The sequence below is a fragment of the Notothenia coriiceps genome, unplaced genomic scaffold (genome assembly GCF_000735185.1).
Source record: "Notothenia coriiceps isolate Sejong01 unplaced genomic scaffold, NC01 NC01_scaffold00037244, whole genome shotgun sequence".
NCBI lineage: Eukaryota > Metazoa > Chordata > Actinopteri > Perciformes > Nototheniidae > Notothenia > Notothenia coriiceps.
In genome coordinates, this window is record NW_011369945.1 from 1942810 (window position 1) to 1952014 (window position 9205).

The 9205-nt window shown below is 37.7% G+C and overlaps 1 long non-coding RNA gene across 1 annotated transcript; it reads left to right on the forward strand.

Annotated features, from left to right (window-relative positions):
- Positions 1-6075: 6075 nt before the first annotated feature.
- LOC104964428 (uncharacterized) lies at positions 6076-8779 on the forward strand. The gene is made up of 4 exons (XR_800413.1): positions 6076-6499; positions 7084-7205; positions 7401-7577; positions 8473-8779. It is a non-coding gene; the product is annotated as an uncharacterized lncRNA (long non-coding RNA).
- Positions 8780-9205: the final 426 nt, after the last annotated feature.

A 9205-nucleotide genomic window follows, 5' to 3' on the forward strand; every position in this document is an offset into this window, starting at 1 on the left:
AGACACTACATACTGATATACACCTGAACATCAGCAGGAGAGGACTCTTTAAAGTAGAGACACTACATACTGATATACACCTGAACATCAGCAGGAGAGGACTCTTTAAAGTAGAGACACTACATACTGATATACACCTGAACATCAGCAGGAGAGGACTCTTTAAAGTAGAGACACTACATACTGATATACACCTGAACATCAGCAGGAGAGGACTCTTTAAAGTAGAGACACTACATACTGATATACACCTGAACATCAGCAGGAGAGGACTCTTTAAAGTAGAGACACTACATACTGATATACACCTGAACATCAGCGGGAGAGGACTCTTTAAATCTCTACTTTAAAGAGTCCTCTCCTGCTGATGTTCAGGTGTATATCAGTANATCCTTTCTAATTTCCCTCTGTAACAAGTCAAAATGTTTTTTATTTTTCCCTGTTTTTTGCAAGGAGTAGCAAAAATAGTGTTTTAACAAAGTAAGGGTTTTTCCTCTTCTAATAACTTATTTTTTATTATGTACAACTGTGAAAGAAGTTACTTATTTTGTGTCCTGTGTTTTTCAATCCCTTCTCAAGTCTCTTTTCTAGGAGACCAATTTACTATACCATAATTATTTAGTAACATAATTAATCCCTACATTTGCTATGTGAGTTGATTGCTTAGCGCTAAAATTCAAGGGCTATGCTAAACGAGGTTCTAGAGAAAAAAAAATTGTCTTACTTCGACGCCTGTTCTACTGACTTTTTAATAAAGACATTTTTAAGGGAAGTTATTTATTTTATTTCAACGTCGAAACTTTACATACGAGACGAGCTAGTTCTCTCTGATCTAGATACCTATGTCAGAGAATGTGAGACTTCACCTGTTAAATTATTTTTATGTATTTGGTCACATAAATGAAAATGTTCGATTAATTGTCAAAGAGCAGGTGACATGTAGGCCCAGAGACTAAACTAAAACAAGGTTATTTAACATTATAAGATTGGAAAAAACTTCCCCCCTCTGTGTCCCCAAGGACCAGTGCCAACTGCCCCCGTGGACCGGAAGACACAAAACAGATTATGCGGAGACAACACAGAGCGTATAGGTGTTCAGCCTCAGAAACTTACTTGAGTCTGGATCAGTCATGAAACATAATAGCCCTACGTGACAGCAATGACAGAGAGGGATTATCTGTGTCGGCGGCGTAAAAAAAAGACGCTAGAAGCGATGTGAGTGTGAGTACAAGAATAAACACATAGACTCATGAGAGAAAAACTCATCCATCAACAATTTAAAGCAGTACAAATATAACAGAGTCATTAGATGAGGACACACACAAGAAGTGATACATGAGCCAGCCGTTGTAACAGCCGTAACAAACAAAGCTACCCAATACACAGTTACAAACTTACAAAAAAATCACAGACACAAACTCGCCGCAAGGAGCCGTCGACCGATACGTGAGGCCAAAAGAAAAGCCAACATCCACAGGACTCAACAAGGGTCAACAACGTGAAACACCAACCAACCCCAAAACACCAACCAAAAAACAGGGTAACCACGCAAAAGCTAGCCTGCAGACGTGACATCACACTCGTCGAACCGATCACCCACGTTCAACAACAAGATCTACGCAAGTTAGCCTACACACCACACACCTGACGCACACGCGCAACAGTTCAGTTTACACAACAAGGACCCGACACGGCAAAGCTCTTCAGTCAACGAAACGCACTTAACCTATAAAAAAAATAACGAAGATATATATATCTGCTCAAAAGAAAAGAATTACACTAAAGTTACACATCGCTAAAATGGACCTAACCAGCCGACAAACATAAATAGTTAGACAAAAAAACGTAGGGATCACGAAATCCAGTTACTAAGATAAGTAGTAGATACAAAGCTAAAAAAACAATCAATCAAACGAAGTATAGGAAAACACAATACACATACAATCATATTACCTGAACATACAATCAATAATAAAGTACACAGATACCCCAAATGTAGTTATACCTATATGTAACACGAACTAGATCTAGAGTTAGAAGAATACCTAGATCAAGATTGATATTGTATTAAAAACAACAGGTACATGTCAACTTATTATGTCCCTGACACGCCATGTGAGAGAACCGATACAAGTCGATAGACTCACACAATTCCCGCCGGCACCGAGTAAGCCCGCCAACCAAACAACCTAGATAGAAAATGGCTTTAAGTCCACGAAAAACGCGAAAACCAACAACAATTCCCGAACAACCTCATTTCGCAAAATACAGGGACACCTAAGTATAAGCGCACAGACACACTCAAAATCTTCTTTTCGAAATATTTATAAACACACAGACACACTAAGAACAGGAACACCAACACCGACTTCACTCAATCATGATAAACTAAACACGACGAGGAATGCGTTTTCGGATACCACTAGTTTATATTTACAACGAACAGGCCTTTTTGATCCTAAGAAAACTAGCTAAGAACAAAAAACAGATAAAAAACATTTACCACATTAACACACCCTTCAGGCACACAAACCAGTGTAAATCCAAACCAATTATAATAGAAGACAACAATATTCGAAGAGAGAGAGACCCAACCGCTCATGTCTATGTCTCCGTCAATCTAGGATAAAATAGGCAGAAAGGACTCACAGGGAAAACAACACAATCTAAAAAGAACTAAAGAACTCCGCCACAAACATCAAAATAGACACTGTCGTCCTTTTTCTATAAAAAGTTGAGATTATTAACTACTTCGTTTCGACACAATCTCAACTAAACTATTTGACCCAAGCAAAAATCTCTTTCACAAACTTATAATTATTTTCAAAAATATAAAACAAACAAGCAGAAAACTAATTATCTCTGAGTTTGGAACAACGTAAAACTCAACAACAGGACCTACGAGAGTAACCACCCATAATCCCTACGCGTGACAGTATGCACGTACGGAAGGTAAAAGTCCGAAACACCTGAATAACAAAATGGTAATAATGAGGTTAGATAAATAGACTTATATTTTTGATACTTACCGCAAATAGGTTAGTTGGATCTTCGAGTGCAGAGTGCAGCAACTCTAAGTGTTTGAGTCAAACAAAATGCTTCTGGTCTTTTCATATTAATGACAAAGACAGCGTACCTAGAATCACCAAAATCGGGTCCACAAGATGCTAGATGACAACAACTTTAGGGACAACTATGATAAAAAAAAACATAATCGGCAAGTAAAAGATAATACGGTGTTGATGTAAAAAACGTACACAGTTAGACTTTTTGAGTCTGCGGAAAGATGATAGAGTGTCGACATGATTCAAACCAAAAACATAACAGTAATGTCAAGTATACTCAGTTACAAGACCTAAGACACACACGGTAAAAATATATACACAATTCACCAAATGTAGTTAATTATCAATTAATATCCAACGTAAAAAACTAACAATAACTCTACTACGTTAAGCGAACTACACAGTCAAACAGTCAAACACCTATCAACTACTCAATTACAGATAACTTCTCGTCAACCACATACAATGACTGGCGTAAACAGTAATACGGGTCACCTACTAAACGATCACTACTGGAGTACAATTGTTGAGTACGCGGAGTACCTCTCAGGACGTCCCGTGTTCGCAAAAGTTTGGCCTGTCATCGGAAGTCCGAGCGTTCAATAAAAAAGCTCCAGCGTTTGCGTCGGGGTAAAAAAGGGAGAACAACGTAAGCATTATACAAACCACACAAATAACAGACAACACACACAGGCTACTACCTTGTTCAAGCCACTTAATGCTGGCATTAGGCACACTTAAAGGGGACCTATCATGCAAAATGCACTTTTTGATGTCTTTTATACATAAATATGTGTCCCCGGTGTGTCACAGCGTCAGAAAATATGAGGGGATATGAGGCATGGCTAGAATGGGTGATCACTTCATAGACATGTTTTTTATATATTTGAGACCTATGCTATTGTCTTAAAATAGCATGATAGGTGCACTTTAAGCTAAATACTTACATATTTGCCTCATATGGAAATGTTTAAATAATTATTAATAAGATTACTATTGTGTAGTAAAGTAAGCACAATTCAAAACATTTCTTTCTGTGATGCTGCACTATTTTACTGGTCTTAATTAGTGCTAGGCAACAGTAAAAAAATGTTTTTGTGATTAATCTCATGATTTTCTGCAATTAATTCAATAATTAATTCAAAAGTAGTGTATTGCGCACTTTTGATTTTAAAAGTACTGCTATGAACAAATGTGCAATAAGATATGGTTTGAAAAAACACTTTAAACAAATAAGGTGCTTTTTAGCAGCAGTATTCCCTTCACACAGTAGCAGGTAAAATATTTATTGAAAATCTCAACTTCAAGAATCTTAGGCCTGCCCCAAATGCTCTCATTGGTTGAAACGCCTGAGGACGCCCATCCTAAGCCAATACTGATCAACATCCCAGCCCTCCTGTGACCCATGGTTTGTCTGTATGTGTATTTTGTATGTGTATTCCGAGCCAGTGAGCAACAGACTTTCAAAATAATAATAATATTAATTTAAAAAACTGTTTATTATTTAATGGGTTAGCGCAGTAATAATGTGTTTACTTGCCCAGCCCTATTCTTAATACAATATATTTTTACAATTTTGATTTATCACACCAGCATCACAGTTGAATGTGGTCAGATATGGCTTGTTTTATCTGCGACCACATCCATCAGTGATGTAGTGTTGGACTCGACTGCACATTGTATGCAGAAGCTGCTTCTTGGCAGTAAAAGCTGGATATCCAGCCTGTATATAGTTAATTTAATTGTTTTAATATGAACTGTGCCTTAATTGTGTATCATAAATAATTCAAACAGACTTATCCATCTGTTCTCTTAAAAGGTTGCCACCTTTCTCTGTGTTCAATGATCAAACTTCGAGTTGTATTTTAAACTCTGAAATCCAAAGCGCCTGACCTGAGCAGATGCTACTGGAAGATGAGTTTCCAGCTGCATATCTTTATCATTTGTGTGTTTTGTTGTGCCACATGTGCATACAAGCTGAGCAAAAACGGGTTTATTTATCATAATTTACACACTTTAAATATTGTTAGAAAAAAACATACAAAATGCGCATTTTAATATACCAAATAACATGGAACTCTTTAAAGCTCCGCCCACACAGGTGTTCTCACGTGTCTGATGAGACTTCTGTCAGGGTTCCTGTACAGCCTGCGCTTGATTGACATCTCTGACTCTCGTATGTCCACACAAAGCTCCGCCCACCTTAAACCTGAGCAGAGGTCTAATCAGAACAAATCGTTGAAAACACCTGTGTTTCATTTAACACAAAAAATAAAGGGGTTACACAAATGTATACTTTGACTGATGTGAATGCATCTTAAGAAATACAAAACTAAACCAAATAATAAAATAAACACAGACCAAAAACAAATAAATGTCAGAAAAAAGTTGATATTTTGTTGAATACATATCAGATGCAAGCCTTTAACACAAAGCCTTACAAAAATATTAAAGAGTAAAAACAACAAATATGTATGAACCAAAACTGTTAGGAAAAAATATATATATTTTGAACAAAAGAGATTATTGAACTAAATGCATTGTTTTTCAACCAGAAAAAGTTTGGTTAGGCATGCACTTTGACAGAACGTGCCACAGATGCAACTCTTATCGGCCTTACTCATTTTAATTCATTACTTGTTGCAGACAATCTTTAATCTGTCCTAGGATTTGGTGAAACGGTCATGGTTTCGATTGTTAAAATAAAATAGTTTCTGATTTTAAGTGATTTACTGAACCAGAAACTTACACGATATCTAAATTGGAGCATGCAATACTCCGAGATACCGTCCTCAAAGAGCCATAAACCTGGGACTGACTAGTGCTAGCCGACCAAATGGCCTATCTGTGATTCTGCAGCTGACGATTGGTTAGGGAAATGTGAAGCTTCGTCAGAAACCTCAGTTTGCTTTTGACCAGGAAACTTTATATGTTCAGTTTTCTTTTTAAGTAAAAGCTTGAGTAGGAGCATGTCAGACTCAGACACAAGGGCATTGTTCTGTGTAATGTAAAATATGTCGATCACATTGTCATTAACTCACACAGGGTTATCTTGATGACCTTTTAGTTTTCAAAGCAAAAGCACAGAACCAATGCTCTTCAAAGCAGCACAGCTGTTGTCCATTCCTACTTTTTTTTGCATGTGGCCGAGATAAATGCTAAGTCTAAAAACATGAGTCTCTTCTAACTTGCAAGATCAAAACTATTTGCATGTCCCTGTTACATTATGTGTCCTCCCGCAGTCTCATCCTTCAGTTATGTTTGTCTCTAAATTTCTGATAAACCAGTCTGCTCTCTTTTCAGCCGCCTCCCTGCTTTCTCTCTCCTTCTCCCCGTGTCACCCAGATGTTTAACCATTGAAGTGTTTCTTTATATAATATAGGGCTACATTCCAAAAAGCAAATGGGAGATGGACACGTCCGAGGCGAAACTTGGTAGGTATTCTTCTTTTGGTAGTCTTGTCAGTCTTTGTTTTATGACTGAATTCCCAGTATTTCACCTTTTTCGAGAGGCTTAAGAAATTAATGGTTTGATTTGTGATGTTTATGATGTTTTATAGCTGTGTGTCTGTGCACACAGAAGGACAACGACCTAAGCTATTCATGTTGTGTTGACAAAGGGTTCACATTTAGCACAATAACTTAATTAATTAATGTCTGCATCTTAAGAAAACATGTCTAAATATTTGGTTGAATGTCCCGAGAGAATGCAAAGATAAGGTTCTTCTACCAAAGGCCAAAAAGTGCAAAGTGGGCCTTCTTAGCTTTTTAACTATTTTTTACTACATACTCATGTAAACTATACTCTCTAAATAATTTCTACAAATCCAAAGCCAGGCACATTAGGGGGAAAGTAAATAAGAACCCCTCAGAGTAGTTTTAATTGTGTGAATGTGAAGCAGGATAACAGATAATGCTGATCTACTAGTTGTCTTTGCATAGACAAATAAATGTCAGGATGATACATTTTAAGTTCTTGTGTGGAGGGGGAACTGACCAGTTCAGTGATCTTTATACAGACAGGTTGGATGGTCTGGGGAGCGGTGGGAAAAGGAAACGTGAAGACATGTCCGGCCTGGAGGACTACCTTCAGCTGCCAGACGATTATGCTACGCGCATGTCACAACCAGGAAAGAAAAGGGTAAATTGCCACAGAGCAGCTGCTTTGTAGATTCGCCAATGACGTTAACTATTAAAGGAAAACAATTACAGGTCGTCCAGGGTGGCTTTCAGTGTGGAAAAACACAATTTTTTTATAAAATTAATGTAAAATAATATAAATTATTATCTCAAACGATCCACTTCCTGGTCATAACACCATGGTTGTCTTGTCAAGGTTCGCTGGGCTGATCTCGAAGAGAAGAAGGAAGCAGATCGAAAGCGCGCTATCGGCTTTGTGGTGGGTCAAACGGACTGGGAAAGAATAACGGACGAGAGCGGCCAGATGGCACAAAGAGCTCTTAACCGTACCAAGTATTTCTAAGAAGATAATCTTTTCCCCCTTCATTGAAAGGTATGTGTCACTCTTTTTTATATTGTTGTAAGTTTTGGGGAATAATTTGCCCTGCATGTCCTTCTCCCTCTGACGCTGCTGACCAACCTTGAGCAGCCTTTATCTCCCATAAGGAGGGGCTGCCCTAGCATTTTGTTGATGTTGCCAGTTTATGACCGGGCAACTCTCTGTCAGAGATCGTTATTGTTGTGGGACACCTGGAACAAATCCTTCTCGGGTTGTAGATGACCCCGGGCCATTAGCGACAACAAATGTGATTCAGTGTCCTCAGCTGTCTATCTATTGAAGATTTTTGATTATTACACTCTGAACTAGTTAAAACCTCGAGCTACAGGAGGGTTCTTCAGAATTGATTGTGGCATCTCAACCGTGTGGTCAACTCGTGGCCCGTGACATGTCTTATGAATTGAATTGAAATGTAATTCTCCGGCCGAAGCTCCAAATAAATGCTTGTATTGGATTTATGTAATTTAATGGCGACATGTTTTGCCTTTTCTTATTACATACCTTCAATTTTAAATGGACTTTACAAATGAAATGTTTTTTAAATGCGATTTCATTTTTGATCAGGAAGCCAATTCTTCAAAAAGGCTTGTCTTACGTCTCCGACCTTAAGCGCAGATAATAGGGAATCAAATGCTATGAATAACTGAAAAAACCCTCAATAGGTTTGATGGCGGGCATATATTTTCACTTGTAAAGAACCTGTGTAATGATACAAATACAGTTGTTACTTAATTCTGCATAAAGGGATTGTTCTTCAGTATTTCCGAATTTATAAAAGTTACATTTTATGGCAGGGAATTATCAAAGTTTTCACTTCTAAAAGTTTAACTTGATCAATAATAAGTTTGTCTTTAACCAAGTAATCAATCATTTATTTTTCTTTCTGAAGGTTTCAAGAATGTGAAAATACTGAAGCTCGCTTGTAGTGGAACAAGAGACTCATCCAGGTGGCAAGATCACCGATTGTTATCAGATTATTAGTTATTTGTTCGATAAGGATACAGGTCTTTTTCCATTATTTTTAAAGAGACACTGCTTATTTGCTGTTCAATTTGTAGTTTGTAACCGTGCATCTTCTGGTCATGGTCTGTATTCAGTTATGTAACTGTTTTATACTCTTCATGCTTTCTGTACTGTAGCCGTGTTTTTTGGTCCATGAGTTCTTGAAAAAACACAATAAACGTTCACAAAATTACCATCCTGGAGAGTCTTTCTTGCGTAAGGGTTCGATGAACAACTGTCCGAATGTCCTGGAGATTCATCATTGGGGCGGAAGAAGTATTGTTTGCATCACTCTGACTTCACCTCTTTCCCTCCTGTGACATTTTAATGTGGCAATGTGTAAGATATGGCCAGATTTTTATTTATTTAGAACTTTGACTTTAACTTAACATGACACTTTTGATATTATGTCAAAATCTACGTGTGTTGTGTTGCAGAGATATATACTGAAGTGAGCATGCTAACCAGCTCGTCTCAGACAGTCTTTTACCGTAACACCTCTTGTACTTCAGCAGGCGATAGTGAGTCGATGTAGCGTCTGTCTGCCCTCGGTCCAACTTTAGATGATGAAGAACCAAGAGTCCAGAATGACTCGTCAATAACATTAAAGGTAAAGGATC